The 22,186-nt window shown below is 38.4% G+C and overlaps 1 pseudogene; it reads right to left on the reverse strand.

Moving 5' to 3' along the window:
• Positions 1-2,916: 2,916 nt before the first annotated feature.
• Positions 2,917-22,186, reverse strand: part of LOC104049391 (collagen alpha-6(VI) chain-like) — a 49,217-nt pseudogene continuing 29,947 nt past the window's right edge.

The raw sequence follows: 22,186 nt of genomic DNA on the forward strand, positions 1-22,186 counted from the left end.
TGTGGCGATAAAATATTCACAGGTAGCTCCTTCTGAATCAGAAGGGAAGTGAATTTCTAGAGAAAATTGCTCAAGCTTGTTGACAGAATCGAATGCCTAATTATAACAGAAGTACAAACAGGTCAACACTACAATTTAATAGGCTGAAAAAAAGAATAAATTTTCAGCTAGTGTGTTGCTCTTCCTGCACCCACCCCCCAAAAAAACCCCATGCCATTTAAGAGAACTGCAACCTCTTTATACACAGAACAACAAAAAACATATTTTCTCTTCGTGTCAAAAAATATTCTCTTTCTTGACTGCTTACAGTCATTTCTCTTGAAAAACTAAGTCTTAAAAACTGATCTATATATAGTTTAAGGAAAAGTGAGTGAAGGTTAGAAAAGCTTTTGCACAGTGCTCAGAAGTGCAGAAGAATCTATACATAGCTCTCAAGAAAGCACAGACGGTAGTGAGAATAAGAAACAAAGTTGATTGATAGTTACAAGTCAATGATACTGCTATTATCAGCCATGATCCAAGGTAATGCACATGTGAACTGCTGCTAGAGAAAGCTCAGAACAGGGTGACAGCAAATAAGAGACGGTGTTTCTACACATAAGAAAATGGAAAAAACAACTCTCAGGCAGCTCCTCTAGCTATTTTTCTCCAAGAGTAGGAGGAAAGGATTTCAAAAGCTTTGATTTTGCTCATTATTATCACATTTTTTTTCTAATCCAAGAATTCAGATTCTTCCCCAGGCTCATGCTAAAGCTGCCCTAAGAAGTAGAAATAAGTTGACAATGTGCCTGCCTACGTAACAGAGATTCTTATGGTCTATACAGTAATAATGCAAATCAGGAAAAATTCAGGAATTTTCAATTGTTCTTATTTGCACTTCAGGGAAGTAACACTGAAGACAATGGCTCGGAGTCTTCATGTTGTTTCCTTTCCTCACCTGAACACTGGCCTTGAGGTCCTTTTGCACCACTTTTCCGGTGTGTGTCCTACTGGGCAGTTCACTAGGGAATCTCTGCATTGAAAGTGAGCCCTTTGCACTTTGATTCGGTTTCAGAACCAACCAATGCCTTTGGCAGGAGGAGTCACAAAACTGGCTGCCGTCAGTGACTGATTTCCTCAGTTTTGATGTCCCTTTTCACATTATATTTAAGCCTTCATGTAACAAAAAAAAGTAGCATTTTAATACTAAAATATATTAGGGCACTTGGAAATTTTCAGAAGGGCACAATATCTAGTTTTGGGTGACTACAAAGGTAAGTTTAAAACACAAAAGTAATACTAGGGATATAATTAATTTTGTACAACAATTTTAGACTTGTTTTAAAACATAACATGGTATGCTGTCAATTTCTAATGCATTTATTACAGTCCAGTTCCACTTCTTATCTTTGCTAATCAAGAAGTCTTTTAGCCACTCAAAAAAACAACTTGTTGAAAACACCCAGTATGGAGAGTGCTCCAAAACCAAATCTTATTCACCATTAACCTCCTGATATTCAAATAATTATGTAATGGACTTACACAGGTCTTTGGCTCTGAAAGCAGAGTCTGCTACACTTTGCCTTGAGCTCTTCTGTTGGGTAGTTGTCCTCACCTGTTCAGAAGACAGTAACAAAATTCATTAGTTTTGTGGGAGTTAGAAGATTTTAGCAAAGCTTATCCTTTTATGCAAGAACAGCTGCAAATCAAGTGACTTCATTAATTTTATACACATATCACAAACACTATATATATAGAGATGAATGCTATGGTGGTCTGATTCTGCACCCATCAATAGGAAAAAGTGCAGTTAACTTGAATGAAAAAAATGAAGGACCTAAATAAACTTAATCTTAGATGAATGTGAACATTATATTTATACTATACTATACTATTTATTTCCTTAGTAAGTTGTTCTGACTTTTTAGCTAAAAGCCGCTAACAAAGTCTATGAGTAACATAATGTCCAATGTCTTTTTATGTGGTCTATATTCACAATTTACAACACTTTGTAGAGGATACAGGCAATTATTAGTCTGTTCTCATTTTGATTTGATAGACAGATCTTATATTTTTATAGTAGCAAAAAAAAGTTAGGTCTTGGACTTCCAAAGCTGAGTGATGAGACAGAAATACCTAAGTCCCATTGCAAGTTGGCTACAGTTGATCTTCAATGGGAGCAGGGCACTTGTCGGTATTTCACTCCAATATAGAGCATTTAGCCCCACAGCCAATTTTTACTTCTAACTCCCAGCAGTGTAGCAGAATTTCCAAATATGCATTCTAAAGTGTATTCTGAACTCAGTCCCGTTTGCATTCTCCATTAGCCTGTATTTAAATAACTCCGGTGATGGCTGATCTTCCTCTCTAGCTATATGTTTGCCTTGCTAAATACACAATATATGATCAGGACAAATTCGCTCAGAGAACTGCACTGAAGAGTTTCTATCCTATTAGAAGCCACAGGTATCAGTGATGTTAGAGTCCAAAGGCAATGGAAAACCTTAACTATCTGATAGCAAGGGTGCTCTGCACGAGAAAGTTGGTGGTGTTTGTGCTTTTGAAAAAGAATATTTTTATAGCCAAATATTTTTATCTCAAAATCAGGGATATTTCTAGGCAAAGAAAAAGCAGCTGTGCTCCATGGCAATGGCAAGCTTAGCAACACTTCTTTCAGCATCAAAGCCATATCCATTCCATCAGTTGCTCCTGGCTAAACTTTTTGTCAAACTGATGGCAAACAACAGGCTCTATAGATGTCAGTCATCAAAATAAAAACTCCTGGAATGAAGGAGGATGGATATAATCCCTGATTTTATTCTCCCTCTGTGAAGGGAGAATGAATATAACTTGCCAAGCAATGCACATCCGTGGGGACACCCCAACCTTATTCATCCAATGCTTTTGCAGAATACTGAAAATTCACAGGAGAATAATAAAACAAAACAAAAAACACCTGTGATGTAATTATTTGCTCCTGAAGAAATGTATGAGTGGCTTCAGAAACCTCATTACATAGTCAGGTTCAGGCTTGTGGATTCTGCCAAGCTGAACCAAATGTTGTTCCAGAGGAGTCCTTGCGAGCTCTTCCAGTTCATTTCTGTCATACAGCTTTCCTAGTGAAATTGCAAGCAGTGCATAGCCTTGGCACTTACAGGGAAATTTGTTTTAATGTTCCTTTGTCCCGTTGACTCATTTTTCCAGGAGATATAATGGTGATAATTTTGAGTGGCCTTGTATTGGGAGCACCTGAGAAAATGTTAGCAATCGTCCATTGAATGGCATAGCCAATGGCAGCCTCTCCATTCAGCTGTTGAAGAGATTCTTTAATAAATCTTCTCATTCAGTATTTACTGTGATAGGTAACGCAGTCGAATTCTTTCTTTACTGGCCTCTTCCCTATGCCTGCTTTGAAATATGATAGTGCATTGCTCACCGCAGCTATTCTATCCCCTACAACAGATGTTTCTGGATCCCAGGAAATGTTGAATGCAGTGACTGCTTTGCTCATTAAGTCTTTGATTTGCTCAAGTTCGGCACCACTCATTTTCTGTGAACTATCCAGAATGAATGCAGCACCCACACGTGCCCTCATTAAACAGGACCTGGGATGTTCACAAAAAGCATCTGGTCTACATTTGTCTGCAAAAGAATGTAAAATTAATGAGGATTTTTTTAGCCAAATCAAAACGCAAATATGTAACAATGAATGTGATCACAGATCTAAAGTGTCAGAACAGCCAAGTTTTAAAAAAAGGGAAAAAAACCCAAAACCACTAGAAATACCCCAGTGCATGTTAGGAAAATAAAGACTGACTCAAAACACATAATTATGCACCAGGTTCTGCAAGGCAATTGATGCTGTATTTCCCATTGAAATAAAAAAAATAAAAGATTATAGTAATAGAGTTAATTACTTTATAATTGTTTATTTTTGGACAGGTTTAAAAAAAAGCAAGATTTAGAAAAAATGGTAAACCACGTCCTTACTTCCCATTAAAATCAATAAAACCCCCAAACTCTCCTGTTTACTTTAGTGTGTATTTCATAAGGTATTTAATTTTTTTTGTTATGACAGAAATCAGTACACACACCAACCGTATCAACTATAAAAAGTTTGAGCAACATGTCAGAATGTATTTATGCAGCTATTTAAATAGAAGTTTTATTCCTAACTAACACATCTGCTGGAAGTTTTTTGAGGAACCTTAACTTATTATGGCACTAAGAGGAGAAAGCAATACTTTTTGAAAAGGAACTTTGGGTCAAGAGAAGAAAATGGCATTTTCAGAATTGGAATTTTTCCCAGTATTGCAGAAAGCACAAGGGTCAATATTCACATTGATGTCCTTCACAGAAGAGAGTCTCTGTGATATTGGTGACTTTCACAAAATCGTTGAGGACTCTGGTCAGGCGTCAAAGTTGATCAATATTCCAAAAATTGCAAAATGGCTGCAGTCAAGACTTTTAAAACATTTTCTAATCTTTCAAACTACTTTCTATGAAAAGTAAATCCAACCCAGACTCAGAACATACAAGTAGATTGTCCAGATTCCAGCAGGATAACAAGCCTTTCTCCCAAGCCGTTAGGTGTGCTAATAGTTGATGCACTGCACAGATTCATCATAAAGAAGTCAGGGGACCTCATATGCCATGAACGCCAGACCATTAGCTGCATCACAAAATTAGATATTCCTTGTTAATACTTCATCTGTCTTTCTGAACACTGTGTGTCCCGGTAGGAATACGTAGGGGTACTCTCCAGCTTTACATAGTGATAGAAAGACAGAAAGATAGAAAGATAGAAAGATAGAAGATAGAAATTATCTTCTGAAGAATCAGAAGAAGGAAGGAGGGAAGGAGGTAGTCTCTAGCCCTATTACATCTCTTCACCAGTCTGGGAAAATACTGGTTTCACAGAAGGCGACATTGATTATCACTACTGCAGCTTCTTGAAGGTTAGCAAACTTTGTCATGCAGGCTTTTAAGGCTGAAGGACACTGGTAGCCTTGCTCTGTCACATTTAATTAACAGTTGCTCTTAGGATGCCATTCAAGTAAACACATTCTTTTCAACCAGGCAATCTGGTCAGACAAGTATTCAAATACCCTGGAAGAAAAGCATGTGCTCATCCTAGGTAGAAGGCCCAGAAAGACAGGAGTAAGGGAACAGCTCTAGATGTTTAACACCACATTTGATGAAGGAAATGTGTTCTACCAATTTATTTTCCTTTGAAATGGATTTAGCAGTCATGAAAATGCAGGTGATAGGTTGCCAGTAAATAATGTTCACTGGAAACAGAGTCTACTTTAGGAATTCAATACATCAACAAGAAACAAGGCCAAATAATTTTGCTAGGGTTATGTAAGGCCAGAGGAATGCCTCAGCCCTTTTGCTTATCCCACTGCTCTTCACTAGGAACTCTACATAATACTGTATTTCTCCTTTAATGACAATTCAAAATATGGTATTGGTCTTACCATAGCACAATGTGCAGAGCTGAAATCTTTGTAATGTTTCGTTATGCTGTCCACCACGAACATTTAGCACCTGAAACAATCCAGAACCATCCACCTAGAAACAAAAAATAAAGACAGCAGGTAAGTACTGCTGAGTAAGTGCTCTATGATCTCTTGCTGTTGATGAAGTTAAATTTAGTGCACAAACTTGGCCCAGAAGACCCATTGCAAGGGAGGGGGAGGGAGGGGGAAGGAGGGGAGGAGGGATGCACTGTAGACAATTAGTGCACGTATCCCAGTTGTGGTAATCTCATGTAGATTTGATCCTAATTAAGCCCTTTTAAAATTATAAAACCATTTTCCTAGTGCTATTATGAAAGAAGCAAAAGACTTCATATCTATTTGTGTCTATGCTAGATCCTCAGTTGACAGATTCCAGTGGAAGTTCTGCATTCTCCAAGTGTGATAAAATAAATATTTTACATTTGAAAATCTTTGTAGCATGGTCAAAATGTCTGGCAAAAGCTTCAGGAAGAAAAAATTATCTACAGAAAAAGCAAACTAAGCAACCTGAGTTGATGGCTGTGTCTCAGACACGCAGTGATCCCTTGCAAAGTTAGGACCTATCTAAAACACTACCAAGGGTTTCTGATACCAGATTTCTTGTCCTCTTTAAAATATTTCTTCAACACTTGGATTTGAATATAGCTGTTTCTTCTTGAAATTTTTTTGAAAGCTACTGATGGTCACAAAGGGAAATCAAATAATGTCATTGACAAAAACCTTACACATTTCATAAACATCCATACACATGTTTAGATATATATATATTTAAACACAGGTATTGTTTCCATACATTACTATATCTTACTAAACTGTGAATCAACTGTCATAAAGTCTGACAGTGAAGTCTGGCATATACATGAAACTGCACAGAGCTTTGACATTCTCCTAAAAGGAAGTTCCTTATCTTACAAATGCCCTGGTTCTGCTAGATATCAGTATTTATGCACCTCATGGGAAAGAGACCAGAATGCTTTTTATAGCACTATTTGTCTGAATCCACAAAAGCTCCATGCTTTGTTGTGTCCTTGTGCCAAGGCACAAACCCCTCAACGAGTATGTCTGCCTAGGTTCTCTCACAGCTTAAAGGGAATGACAGTGATAAGCAGTGATAATGAACAGTTAGCTTTATCTACACCAATAACACTTCCAAGAGCTGTGGTCACTGTGGGGAAGCAACTAATCTCTCCCCCAACCCCTTCCTTCCCTCCCCTCCCACCTCTTCCTTCCTTCCTTCCTTAGTATCCATCATTACAGCTCACCTTCCAGGAGTTACTCCAACAAGCCTTCTCTTCAGAATAAACAAAGGGAGGATTTTTGACTTCACCATCATAAATATAGGTAATGTAATGATCAGAATATCATCTGTCTGGGCTGAAACTCCTGGGAGGCTTCCAGGTCATTGGGTACCAGATTTTTGGATCACCTCCATCCGCACTTATGAACTTTGTCTCCAGACAACTGTTGTTTTTCCTTACAGAAAGATCTGAAACAGCAAAACTAGTTCTTTGGTTTTACCTGTGCCCTACCTGTGCCTGCCCTCTCACACCGTTCGCTCTACTCTAACAGATGCAACTTGAAACGAACCTCCTGACATTTACAAGAGAAAGACAGACAGCAAACTTCCTAGCTGTCTAGGATGTGATTCTTCTCACACAGAGGAAGCAGCAGCAGTGATCACTGGCACCTTATGGTGATTTTGCAAGGGGAAGAAAGTTTAAATCTGTGCTGGATCCTGGATTACCATGGTAGGTAATCTTTTATAGTGATGTTTTTAAGTTAATTTTTTTTGTAATTCATTGGTTTTAGAAAGAATTTACACCCCTTTTTGGATGAAGACAATTAATGCTTTAGGAAATAAGTAAAATCTAGTGAATCTGAAAGAAATGGCAGGTCAGATCCTGCTGGGCTTGCTGTCATGAGGAAGCCTGAGGTTTATGCGCAAGAACAGAGATATTCAGTAAGCTTGTTTCTCATCTAGACCCTCATTAAGATTAGATATAAGAAAGTCTTTTTTTACAGTGAGGGTGCTGAAGCACCCAAACAGGTTGCCCAGAGAGGTGAAAGATGCCCCATCCCTGGAACCGTTCAAGGTCAGGGACTCTGAGCAACCTAATTGAGTTGAAGATGTCCCTGCTCATTGCAGGGGGGTTGGACTAGATGACCTTTAAAGGTCCCTTCCCACCCAAACCTCTAAGCTGAGCATGACACTTGAGGAAAATGAAGAGGTTTCCATTTCAAATAACTTATCTGCAATAGAAACCACAGGAATGGGACTAAACAATTCAATCTTAATGAGAAACATGATCCCCCTTTGGTTTTTCCCACATGACTCCCACTGTAGCTAATATAGTCTCTTAATAGACTACGCTTGACATGGAAGTCTTTTTCCTGGATAACATTATTTAATTATGCAAGTCGGAATAAAAACAATAGGATAAAATAATCTTGGACGTTGCTCCATGAGTTTCAACTGCATGTTAGAGAAACATAACCTATCAATTTTAAAACAGTTTTACTTTGTAAAGGAGGGAAAAAAGGAAGAGATACATCCTTTAAATTCATAAAATCCTTCCTATGTAGCAGTATTATAATTTCTGCAAGGTCACGTATTATTTTTGGTGAGCGTTAACACAATCTAAATCAATAGTTCCATTTTCTTGATGTAAAAATCTTCCATGTCTTACTCACAATTCATTTTTCATATATCCTTTCTCTCATTCATCATCAGACAGAAAAAATAATCTCTCAACACAAAATTTATAGTTATTGCACAATCTTTTTTACATTATTCCATAGAAATACACCCCCATTCCAGAACATATTCTTCAATGCCAAGGAATGTCATTGAATTTCAACCCTTCTGTCTAAAATGAAATTACATTATTTCCTAGGACATTTATAATACACAAATCACATTTCCCTTTAGAACCACTTGGCAATATTAAACGAAGCGCTACAGTTATGAAATCCTTTCTAACATTTCTTCCTTACAGCAAGTGACTGGAGTATAACATCCTTTCAGAAACTAAACAGCAGAATAGTAAAAATTAATCCATGCTTTAGTGAACTTGCAGTATATAGCAATTTATTTTGGAGGATAAAGTCTACCCACAGTACTTGTACAAAATGCCTTATTAAGAGCAAGGTGACTACTAATAATTTTGAGCTTTATTACTTAAAATATAAGAAAAAGGCAGAAACCACCTCAGAACAGCTTTTGACTTTTCATTAGCTGCTCTGTGGTCACCATTGATTCACCTTATACTTTGCAAGAGAAATAGTTGGCTCGAGAATTTTGAAGTCATCAGTGATGAGGGCCATCTACCTTTATAACTTAACTCTAATAATTGATTTCGCAACAATGGATAGGAGAGATTTGCAATGTGGGCCACAATATCCAACTAAGTAGCCAGGCTACTCAGCTGAATGGTCTTCTGGCTCCAAAGACTTCCTACGCTCAGGCTGTTTCACAGTTTTTCCCTTGTGAAAATGGTGCGTGAATTGTGTCAGATGCGCTGCCTCACAATATGCCTTTTCCTGGTGTCCCTTCCCTGCACTGTGCTCCTCAGGCAAGATGGCAGAAGCCAGTTATCGGCCTTTCACCCATTTTCTTTAGAAAAGTGTCAGAGAAAGGGAAATAAGATTACAAGAGGAAAGCACATCAGGTGACAAAGTCCTACTCACATTCCTGAGAACTTTGTAAAGTGAACATGCATTCACTCACAGGTAAAAGTAGGACAGACACATCTACATATAAGAAGACTTCTCTGCACTAGAACAGACAAGCAGATGCATTTTACAGTTTTTCTCTTGAAGCAGAAGCTCCACACCATTCCTTCTGCACCCAGTTCCTCTCAATAAGGAACCTCACCTAATACAAGGCAGCGCAAAGCAAAACAGGACACCTGCCAGGCACACAGCCTTGAGACAGAGTACCCTCATAAGAGCTTTTCCAGAATGATACCTCATACACATAACTTGTCAGAAGCCCATGAAAGAAGGAGGGAGGAAAGGATTTAGCACCATTCTTGATCATGAACATGTTCAAAGGTGATAGAAAGATGATGCTGGACAGAGATGTACCTTTGAGATGCACATCCCTACGCATCACCAAAGCTGGCCTGTTTTATACATTTTGCATTTAAACACCCACCTAAGGGTCTTCAGCAAGACAGTGCAGCAGTAGTAACACAAGTCTTTAGGAAATTACGCCTTCCACTCTCACAGAGTTCCAAACACATTAACCCCTAATGTTCCCACAGGCATTTCAGTGGTTTTAGGGCACCTCAATGATAAACACCAGAGAGTACACACCTTGAACTGTCATAGATATTCTGTGACAAAACTCCAGCCAATATCTGCCATCTTCTAGAATACTGAAAATCCAATCTACAAACACAAGTCTGCTCCTAACTTTGTGCCTCCAAGTACGTGATCTCATTTCATTTGTGGAAGTGTTTGTCAGGACAATTGTTTTACAATTAGAAAAGAGCTTGGAAGCAAAGAGATAATGGAATAGGCAGAGAAGAATCTTTAGTTGCATTGATCCTAGGTAAGAAAGTGAGACTTTAATTAAAAGCTAAGCCCTCTCTGAGATAAAGCCAGCGACCTCATTTCAATGCTATTTCATAGAAAAAACAAATTCCAGCACAGGAACTGTTTGTCACTGGAAAGAAAAGAGAGCTTCTGAAATACTTTGCTGGGAAAGCACAACATACAGACCTGGGGAGAGATGACCACACCACTTTACTACACACATGGCATTCGTTTCTAGGAAAGAGCATTCCAAAAGGATGATGAAAGGCAGCCTCAGTAAAAGCTCACAAGTCACACTGGCCTAGAAAGCAAAGCTTGCCTTTTAATCTGAGCAATTGTTTTTAGAATCTCTAGTATCCTTGGCAGTGAAAGTGGATGTCCTTTACTAATGTAGCATTTATCACCTTGATAAAGGTCATTTACATCTAGTAACAGAGCCACAAGAAGCAGGCATGGAGCATGCTCCAGGTGCACTGGAAAAATTACCTTCTTCAGAAATTTCCACTGCTAAAACACTACATTTTTATCCTCACAAAAAACACTACATTTTTATCCTCACAAGAGTTGACTCCTCAAGTCCAGACAAGAGGAAAACCACAGATCTTACTATCTTAACTATTTCCATTGTTTGTTCTTGAAAAAACTCAGCATGCGAACATTCCAATATCAGACATTAGTAGAGTTTTACCTAGTGTTCAATATTTTAGTTCTTTGATTTTTTTTCTTTCTATTCATTTCTACACTTATTTCATAGACATTAAAGCTATGGAAATGCTACTATGAAGAACAAGAGGTTTTCTAACTCTTAATAATTTATTATGCATTAGAAGCATTTTCCATAATTTCACTCCCTTTTGGTAGTTTTGTCAAGTGATAAAAAGAAGACATTTGCACCTAGCCATTTACTGTACAAGGCTTGCTGGTACATTGAAGGTTTTTCTACTAAACACATTCTGTGAGTTTTTACTATTTTTGAGTGAAGCATCCAGACAGCTGAGAACATGCAGTTCCACGATCTGCTTCATGGGATTATAACCAGACGGGAATAGTTCCAAAGTATTAGAGTTGTAACAGATGCTTTAATCAGAAAGCTATTGACCATGAAATCTCTCCTCTATAAAGCTATCCCTGTATTTTATGGTCTGCACACATTACCTTTGTTGTGGTCTGCTAAAGTATTCTTATAAAATCTCCAGTATTCCCACACCTTTCATTAGCATCACTGAAGATTAACTGACAGCTACTGGTGTGCAGAATTTGGATCAAAGTTTGATACAGGTGAGTTGCTATGCTCAGGAGCATTACATGTGGGATAAGCATGACCTAATACACTTAAGGTTTCTTGTTTTAAACTAAGATTGCTGAGCATAAAGAAGAAAAGTAAATTTGGGGTGTGTTTTCAAAAGCAATAGCTACTGGAATCACTTCTACTGCACTCATCTCCAGGACAGCTTGTTTAACTGAAGATGCACCTGTGGCTGGTCCATGGCTGAAAACCACAACTATTTTTCTCACATTAGGACCTTGTAGAATTCTCTTGAAAATGTTCTTGGCAATGAACCTCATCACATTTCCAGTGTCCCATTCACTGGAGGATCTCTGGTAAGAAATAGTTTTTAGTTTGTTGAGTAGCTTGTTCTTATTGTGAACCTCTAAGAAGTGGATCAGGTGGTGGGTAACTGAGCTGTAGGAAACAACAGCAACTCTGGCTCCCACTGGGCAGTTGATGTCTCTTATTCTGGCATCACTCACTATTGCTATTATAATCTCTCTCATTAGTTCAAATGTCTCAGAAGTAAGTGTCCTAGAGGTGTCCAAGGCAAGTACCAGTTCTGTTTGATATACTGGGCATTTCAGTTTTCCTAGGAAAAAAGAACAAAAACCACTCCCAAATTATTTTGTTCCCTTGCATCTCAGACACAGAGAGTAATGCACCTGAAAGCCATACATAAAATGATATAAAGCTAAACTACATCCTGCACTTGACACATGCACAAAGAAAAAGAGGGAGCCAGACAAAAACCTGCCCAAATTATATTGAAGTGAGGCACAGAGAGTATAAATTACTCATTCTCATGAAGAGGTTTTACAAAGATATTTGGAAAATGGTACTAAACTATATTAGCACTATTTTACAGATGGAGGAGCTGCAGCACACAGAGTAAAAGTGGCTTTTCCAGCATCACCCAGACAGGACAACAGGCCAGGAATAGAAGTGATCTTGGGTTTTGTCCAAATTCTGACAGGCTCTACATTCACCTTCACCCTGAACCAGTGGGATGTGAGTCTGCTGCAGTCTGTGCCCCCTTGCTGGGTGTGCCTGCAGAGGCAGAACCAACACTACCAACCTCAGAGCGAGCTTGCATTGAGTTGCATAGAAGTGTCTTGTATTTCCAGCACATGATATCCCCTTTTAAGGCTCCTCTTAGGCACAATGTGGGCCTACATTAACTCAGGTACTGCCATGCAGCTCCAAATCTGATTTGATGCTATTATGACTACATTATTCCTAGGAACACTGATAAGATTTGATAATGCAGGGTGACACTTCTGGAGTAAAACACATTTCATCTTGTAATTACTCCAGCCATGATATTACATCTAAAAGCAGAAATTTTGCTGAAGAAAATAATCTGCTGCAGCATGAAGAAAAGTGTAATTTAAAAATCACAGGCTGTAACAGGTAACATAACTACAGTAATAACAAGATCATTTATCTAGCACTCATAAAGTGAGGAGATTACTGACTCACTATTCCAGCCAAATTTAGTGTAGGACAAAAATACCATCATCATTTGCTATACAAAACTGGTATCAGAAACATTTGGGCATGGAACACACCAAGTACTGAGGGACATCAAGCCATAATGCAAAGAGGATAGTTAGGAAGGAAAAAACCGAAGCAAAACCAAGGAGAGTAGTATTGAAATCAGGGCAAATAAAAAGGAGAAAGTTTTAAATTAATAGGTGTGATAAAATTATTTGGCAGCTCAGTGTAAATTAGTGGAGGAACTTGTGGGAATGAAGTTAAGAACCGAAAAGAAGGTCAGAGAAGGGATAAGGAAGAAAATTAATCTGCAGTGCTGAAGCGGCAAGATAATTAGAATTATGAAGGGTCAGAGAAGGATTACACCAGCTATATCTCTCAGGGACAAGTAGAAAGAAATAACAAAAAAGAACATGCACAAGAACTGAACACTACCACATAGATAATAGGGGAAAATTACAAAGGAGGAATTCATGCTGTTTTGATTTTGCCAACAATACTCTTACCAATGGGGTTAAATCAAATATTGCTGAAAGAAAATGATACAAGGCACTAAGAAGGTCTGTGAACCTTTATTGCAAATAGAAGTCTGTGATATATAAAAGATCTGAAGGAACTGCATCAAGTTTTAAATGCTCTTTTTCAGATCAGTTTCTCCTACCTACCTTCACACGAACAGTTCACAGCACATTGTACCATCCAAATACATGTCAGCACATGCACTGGGTATAAAACAGGGACAAATATGTCAAGCGCCATATTACTATGGGGACAATCTTCAACTGCTTACTATTACACCTACTCTTCAGGGAATGGAAATGAGGGTCATACATACAGTAGTGGTTAAGATAATCGCTGCTATTGGCATTAAACCTAAAGGGTATGCCTTGATTTTGAAACTCATAGCAGTCAAGCATATCCAGAGATTTATCACAAGTAAACAAATCTGAGCTTTTGAGACATTTTACAGAACAGCAACATAAGGGGATAGAATAATGTTGAAAATGTCAAAAAATAGAAGGTAAGTAAACAAGTCAGACAAGTAAATAACATTACTTTTTGGAGGAAGAAGGAATCAGATGCACTAGAGGGCTCAGCAGATCTGTGCTAGGACTTCAGAGACTTGAACTCTCTGCTCTCCACAGAGTTCCTAGGCTTAGCATTTCTATGCCATGCTGATCCACCTGCAGAATGGGAGTAGAGCTTATACAGATGGCAAGAGCACGTGTGCATAGCAGGAGAAATATCAGTGTTACTGTATGCATACCTTAGAGCATATAGAAACTATTAAGCCCTAGTTTCTTTAGGATCAGCACAATCACAGAGATGTGATATTTGAAATGGAGCTAGTGATGGTGGAATAATATCTGATGGTTTTAATTAAGAACACCTACCACAGCTGTGGACAGTGACATGTTTAGTCTCACTGAGTCATTAGTGGAGAGAGAAAAACTGCAGAGAAAGCATCTGGTAGATTAAACCCTTGCATTTTAGACAGTTAAATTAAAAGGGGATGTATCCCACCCTACACATGGATTAAGAAACTAAAGCTCCAGTTCAGTAAACACCTGACTCATAACATAGGTTTTAACCCCTGTGAAGGGAATACACAACTTGGAATGTTTAGAATCAGAATCACAGAATCATGGAATCATTAAGGTTGAAAAAGAACTCTAGGATCATCAAGTCCAACTGCCAACCCAACATCACCGTGTCTTCTAAACCATGCCCTGAAGTGCCATGTCTACACATTTTTTCGAACACCTCCAGGGATGTTGACTCCACCACCTCTCTGCGCAGCCTCTTCCAATGCCTGACCACTCTTTCAGTAAAGAAATGTTTCCTAATATCCAGTCTAAACCTCCCCTAACACAGCTTGAGGCCATTTCCTCTTGTCCTGTCGCTAGTAACTTGGAACAAGAGACCAACACCCATCTCGCTACAGCTTCCTTTCAGGTAGTTGTAGAGAGCGATAAGGTCTCCCCTCAGCCTCCTCTTCTTCAGGCTAAACAACCCCAGGTACCTCAGGCGCTCCTCAAAAGACTTTTTCTCCAGACCCTTCACCAGCTTTGTTGCCCTTCTCTGGACACACACCAGCACCTCAATGTCCTTCTTGTACTGAGGGGCCCAAAACTGAACACAGCATTCGAGGTGCAGCCTCACCAGTGCCGAGTGCAGGGGCATGATCACTTTCCTACTCCTGCTGGCCACACTAGTCCTGATACAAGCCAGGATAGTGTTGGCCTTCTTGGCCACCTGGGCACACTGCTGGCTCATGTTCAGCCAACTGTTGACCAATATCCCCAGGTCCTTCTCTGATGGGCAGCTTCCCAGCCACTCTGTCCCAAGGCTGTAGCATTGCCTGGGGTTGTTGTGACCCAAGTGCAGGACCCAGCAATTGGCCTTGTTAAACCTCAACAAGTTTGTTGAGGGGAGCCTAATACTACAAAGGCAAAGTAGCTTATGAGATCTCTGCTGGGTCAGTTTGACAAATTAACACCACCATTCTGCCCATCTAGTAACAGTAACATAGGATTAAGCAGTACTGGTGGAACATACACTGAATTTAATTTCCATAGTTGTACAGAGTTGAAGACTTTCAGCAACTTATGATGTATGCATTATTGTCTTCCACTGCTATGTATGCTTGCAAAACTCCCTTTGGTTTTATTGGAGAATTGAGTAAAAGGACAAGCACTACCCGGCCCTGCTCTAGACCAAATATTTTCATTGAGGGGTTTCCACCAGAGTTTACAGATTACAGAGTTTACAGATTTACACCATTAGTTGTAGAAAATCCCACTATTTGGCACAGTCGCTTTCTAAGGAATTAGGATAGATAGACTAGGAAAGAATAATGCAAACTTACTTTATGGTAACTGGAAGCACTGGATACCAAGACACTTAACATTTCTAAGAAATTATATTATAGCAATTTTGGCAAAAGAAATTATTCTAAGCAACCAACATCTCTCTGTTATACCATGTTGAATTTGAAAGCTGGAAGTCAAAGAAGAAATAAATATTTCTAAAGTGAGCCTCTTTCATTTGAAACTTAAGATACACACCGCTAAGCTCCCACAATGGTACTTCTACAGGGTGTGTTAGAAACACATAATTGTAAAATTTACTGTGCTAGTGACAGCCAAAAAATACAGTAAGCATTGTCCTTTGCATTAGTTAAAAGGAGAGGCTCAAAGTATGAGTCAGGTACACTTTTCAAACATGTACAAGCTAGCCATTTAGATGGTGACTTATGAAAATTACATTTGTAGATATACAATTAGCCATTTGAATTCAGGAGTACCTGGATTTGTGCTTCATACAGATGAATTTACAGTCTTTTTTATTTAATAAAGTATTGAAGTTCACAGTGTAATACAATCATACAAACAAAACAGAGTGTTTTGTTTCATTCCTTAGTTTCCATTCAAAATTAAAATGAACAAACATATTTTCCAATACTGGCAAAATATATGGTGTCTGGGTCTTACCCTGTGTCCTGAAGATCCCCTGTCTCCTGGACTGCTTTCCAGACAAGCAGGTCCTGGAATAACCTATGAATAGTAGTATGTTACATATATGGTAATCAAAGAACACACACAGGTGACAAAATTTACCTTTTTTATTGGAAATCAGCAGCTTTCCTTCCTTCTTCTTTTATTTGCTACATGCTTAAATTCCACTGACTTAAGTGTAAATGAGAAGTAAGAAAGAAGAGCATCAAATCTGACATAATTTTCACTTTTATGAGATAAACAACCCGGATAGCATCAAAGCTCCAATTTTCTTCTAATAGTTCAGCTCATTTTTTTAAAGTGTATTATTCATCCAATATGTTTATAGCCCATTTAGAAATACAAACCTCAAAATAAAACAAGCACATGCACATCTTTGCTTTTGCTGGCAAGAGCCTTGTTTAATTTCTGGGCTTTTTGGAAAAGCAGTGCTGAGTAAAAAGATTTCAGTGAGACTGAACTCTTCCTGGTTTGTTACCATCCACAGCTACCAGCTCTCCTTTCTGTAGGGAGCAGCCAGCCCTTGTTACCTGCTGTCACAGCAGAGGAGATCTGAAGTTAATATTCAGCCATAGAAAATCTTGGGGGATAAAGGGAGAAAGAAACACACAAGAAAACAGAAAAATCAGGACAAAGAAGTTAATGTGGAATAAATGGGATCATACTGCTCTTAAACACCAAATTTATTCTACAGCATTTTTCTATCTAAAAGGCAGAACTGCAAAATGAACTGGAACAGCAGGTAGAACATTCAGAAATCGCCATTGTTTCCATTTAGTGTGACGTACAAAGGGACAGAGCATGGCCAGCATTAGCAGCTTTTGAAAATGACATACATGACATCTAAAAATCAATACAACTGTGCAATCAGCACATCAAGGAGGATCCTATTAAAAAAAAAAAAATCCACAGAAGAGCAACAATGATCGGGTACTTGCCATTCTGCCTCTATATCCTTTTAGTCCATGTTCCCCTGCAATTCCCTTGTCCCCAGCTTCACCTTAGTTAATTGGGAAAAAAATGTAATTAAAATGTGAAAACAGGCTCTCCTGATAAAAATACAAACTTCTCAAGAAATCATGACAGCATTTCCCCTGTGAAACACAGGGATATGAAAGATTGCACACAAAAAATTAGTCATGGATTCATGTAAAAAAAACCAAACCAAACCTACACAATGACCAGCTAATGATTTTTTTACGAGGGAAAAATAAAATGTGATGGAGCTGTTACTTTAATGTGGCTTCTTAAGATAACAGAAGACATGCAACATCCTGTTTCACACAAGTGAAAGCACTTCTCCCTCTAATCTGCCAAAACCATGCTGTTGACTGTGGTGTATTGTCTCCAAATAATACCTTCTGCGGCAGAAGTGTGCTGCTTCCAAAATGTGATTTATCTACTTGTTTATTACAGGACACACTGATTTCCCATGAGAACAGTGAAGAGCTAGCAGTTCAATTTATTTAACAAAAATTCTAATTGCTCCCTAATTACCATGCAAGTAAAAATATTGGCGAAAATATTAACAGGCAATTTCTGTGCACATAACATTGAAAATGTCCGGTGATATCAACAAGAACAAGACCCTGTCAGGGTTTCTGCAGCTATGGGAGAACGTATATCAGTCAGCAAACTGTCAGAGCATGAGGCACTCCTTACTTACCAGGAAGGTTTGGGTCAGAGATCTGGCACGCAACTTGCCCTCATTGTCTCCTGGCCACGATGTTCAGCAGATTGATTCTGCTTTTGCTGTGGCCGTAGCTCTACACCCACAGAAAGCATAGGTGTTAAGCAGCCTTATTGGCTGAAGCCTAACGTATAATACCAATTTCACAGCTCAGTCCTGTTTATGCAATCCGATCATCCAGCATTTTAATTGTTTTTAGAACTGGTTGAGGCTCTATACTTCACATTCAGCTTGAAAATAATGTTTCAATCTTTTTCTGGAAACTCAGTTTGTGATCCTGAGTTGGGACCAAAAAAAAAAACCAAAAAGGAAAAAGAAGCATTGCATTTTTCCATGGGATAGAAATTTGTTGTTTCACTCAGTTGCCATTATTGTATTATTTAATAAATTAACTAAAGGAAATCCTCCACTTGTAATTTCATAAACAATCATGGATTTCCTATTAGGAAAAGAGGTCCTATCAAAAACTTCTATAAAAACCATTTTTGTTTTGTAAAACAGTGGAGGGGCAAAAGATGTTTTTCCCAGCTAAATATATTTTGGCATTTCAACACAAGAAAATTAAATTCATAGCAAGCCCATAGGGATAATAATGGTTGTCATATATCAAACACAAGCTTATTATATAAACACTACCAGAATGAATTAGCTGGATTTAGAAACATACAGAAATACACAACAAGCTAGCTTGTTATCTTACTTTATAAATTAGCAACTACTTTGTTTTATGTTCAGAAAATCATTATTTCTGTGTTTTCGTTCTCTTTTTAAAACTCTTGCCATATAAAACATATGTCAACTGATTGTTGGACTTGCAAAATTAATGCACTTGAAAGAAAAGGAAGGTCAGGACTTCTGCTGATAAATTTCCAATTTATTTCTCTCCAAAATTCTTTTTTCTCCTTTGTCCATATATTAGTAGCACAGAGTTAGCCTGAATGAATTCACTCATACAATGCAGTCATACAATGCAGCAGAGCAAGACCTCCTATGTCCATCTACTTTTACTGTAGGGAAGGCAGAAGCTGTTTTCCCAAAGTTCCTGTCTATAAGGAAGTTGGTCTGAAGCTTCAGTAGTAGGAAAAACCACTGCCAGTCCCACTTGTGTGGCAGCCTCTGGATCCTTGGACGTCAGAAGAAACCTCTGCCTATAAACTCTATCTTTGCTTAAATGATTAAAGTGATGCAAAAAATCAAACCTTGCTGAAAAGTTGCACACGGAGCAACTTTTTTGGGTAAACTATAGGAGGTACAAAGGCAAATATTAGGTCGGCTTTCCAAAAACCATTTCAATCTAGGCTGTTTCCCTCAAATTTAGGGCTCACTGAGGACACTTAGGCCTTCCCTTTCCATGTCTTTGTGAAAGTTGCTTCATTTTATAGCAGCCAGCTTCAGATTGTTCTTCCTAGCAAAACACTTGCTCCGTTTTTATTTAGTGCTCAATGGCTGGAGCGGGGAGAATGGCAGATGAAAGCTTTCAGTTGCTTCCCACTTACACAGGTTAATCCCCCCTGCTCCTTTAACAAAACCGAATCCTACTTCTTTTCACAAAATGCCAGGAACATTCACGCAGTGTATGGAAAGTTGTCTCCAAAAACTATTTTCATTTTTAAAAAGAAATATTGGCAGTAGTATCTGCCAGTTTTGGAAGGGCATAATTCTGTCAGCTACATCTGAGTTACACCCGTATAACCACAACACAGTAAAGAACAGATTATTTAAGCTAACATATATGAAAGCCAGAGAACTGTTGAGATAAAAAACCCCACATATGCCTTTCACCCAAAATCTCCAGGAAAACCTTTATTTCCCTATAACATAGAGAGTAGGGATAATTAAATTCACAGTTATCACCCCCGTGTTACTTTTTAATTGGCATTTGAAAGTGATATGCTATTTTGTGTGTATAAGTATGAATACTTACATTATACGTATAAAATATACACTGCATATGTAAAACATACGGGAAGATACACACACACACATACACACAAAAAGTACTGCTGATGAGGATATACTTATAGCTTTAGCTTCTCCCAGTCATGAATAAAGAAAAAAATTGTTATTACACTGGCAGCTAAAGGGAAAGAGTCTCAGCACAAGAAAATTCTTGAGGTATGTTTCTAGTAAATCAGATGTAGGGCAGAGGCTAGTATTTGTTGGTGGTGATATGCCAAGCTGTACTTTTCATTTCCAAAAAACATATTAGCAAGAGCTCGGTGTTGGTCAGGAGACATTGTCTTGTAGGGATGCTTTCTGACATATGAGCAACATTTAAGGATGGTAACAACTCTTACTTCTTTGAATTCAATGGACAGGCTCATGGCTCATTTAGCCATTGCTGGATCCAAAATCTCTCTCCAGTATTTCTCAAGACCAAGCCAATAATGCTCTTGTCAGCATGTGGGATGAGCACCTCCAGTTTGTTTTCTCTTTCTTGCATGTTCCTTGCTCATAATTTCACCAAAAATTGCCACAGTCTCTGGCTCTTTCCAAGGCAACCACCAAGGCCACACTGCTCACTTCTCACCAGGACCTTGCTAATGACTTTTTGAATAGCATTACTTGTGTTTCAGTTTTGTGCACAAAGGAGCTTGATGGGTCCTTTAGACATATTCTGAATAAAAGACATTTTTGCAGTGACCAGCTCTTATAAATTGTAGGAATGTAAAACTAGAAGTAAATTTGCTATGAGATTTGCCTGGTGTTTCTGCCAAATCATCATATAATCCTGCCTCTGAAAGCATCAAAATTTATCTAAAAATCTACCGAAGCCGTCTGCAACCTACATCCACTACCAGAAATATATTCTAGAATCACAATTCGAAGTAGATTCACAGACATGACAAATAATGGCTCTTGGCCAGAGGGACCTTACATTCTAAGGTTAAGGGTGCAAAACCCACTGTGAACCACACTGATTTTAGCAATTCATTGTTTGGTCTCAGGTACGTGCTCACATAGAACAGCTAGTGAATTAGTCATAGTGAGTGACAATTAGAAATAAAATCAGTAGTTGTATAGGTTACATTTCTATTCCATATGCCTTGTGATGAAATTCAAATAGCTATAAATGGTGCTTGTTTTTTCCATTTCCAGCAGCTTTCCCTTTTGTTGTAAATTACTTCTAAAATAATGGAGAAAATAACAATTTCCTTATGACTCCTCTTTCAGTTTTACTTTTACTCCTTTTTCTCCAGATAGGACATATCCAAAAGCACTATCTTCTCCCTGTAAACAGACCATTTTTCTTTAAATATGTACATTTGTACTCTTCTCACATCTATCTGCACCTTATTTTACTGACCAGGTGCTAATTCAAGTGCCTTGGAGTACAGAATCACAGGAAGTCTGATGTAAGGAATTGCAATACATTGGGGAGGAGCAAGATGACTTCTACTCCCATTCCACCTCATACATATGCACACTGTGCCCCTGAACCTGTCCAAAGAGAAGCAAAACCTTCACAGTCTGTGGGAAGTAAGATCTTAAAAGCAAACACAAAGGTGGAAGTTGGTCCTGGCTTGACCCGCAAAGACAGGAGGGATGGTGGGAATACGCATAACGTTGCTGCCAAAGATGAGCCAGCCTAACAGAAAGGAAGGCATTATACATAAAGGAGAAAGCCGAGTCCACCAAAAAAATCCTCCTGCAGTCATTGATTACTCTGAAAATACTACTGCACTGTCTCTAACTGCACCTCAAAGCAAATCTTTAGAAAACCTAGCCCCAAAGGAGCTGCATTTTTATAGTAGGAACAGATCAAACTCTTGTTTATGCTCTTTTCACAACCAGCACAATTAGAACCATATTCCAAAATATCAGAGACAGAAAGGTTCAAACTCAAAACCTAAAGAACCTGCTCATTCTTCTTCTACTAACTCAAATGATATTTCTACGCAACACTATTAATAGAAATATTGTAATATTACAGTAGAATGTAGCAAATGTTTGGGGTCATATCTGCACTTGTATTCATTCAGAATAACTGTAATGTAACTGTTAGGAGACTCTCAGTAAAAGCAGTTTAAAATTTATATTCTCTCCGTTACTCTGAAAGAAAAAAAATCTATATTGTCTCTGTTATTACAGGTCTTAATTGACCAAACTGAGATTATTCTTGAGTTGCATGTCTTTTAGGCCAGGCCAGGCCTCCCGCTTTAGGTCTGGT

The sequence above is a fragment of the Phalacrocorax carbo genome, chromosome 2 (assembly GCF_963921805.1).
Source record: "Phalacrocorax carbo chromosome 2, bPhaCar2.1, whole genome shotgun sequence".
Taxonomy (NCBI): Eukaryota; Metazoa; Chordata; class Aves; order Suliformes; family Phalacrocoracidae; genus Phalacrocorax; species Phalacrocorax carbo.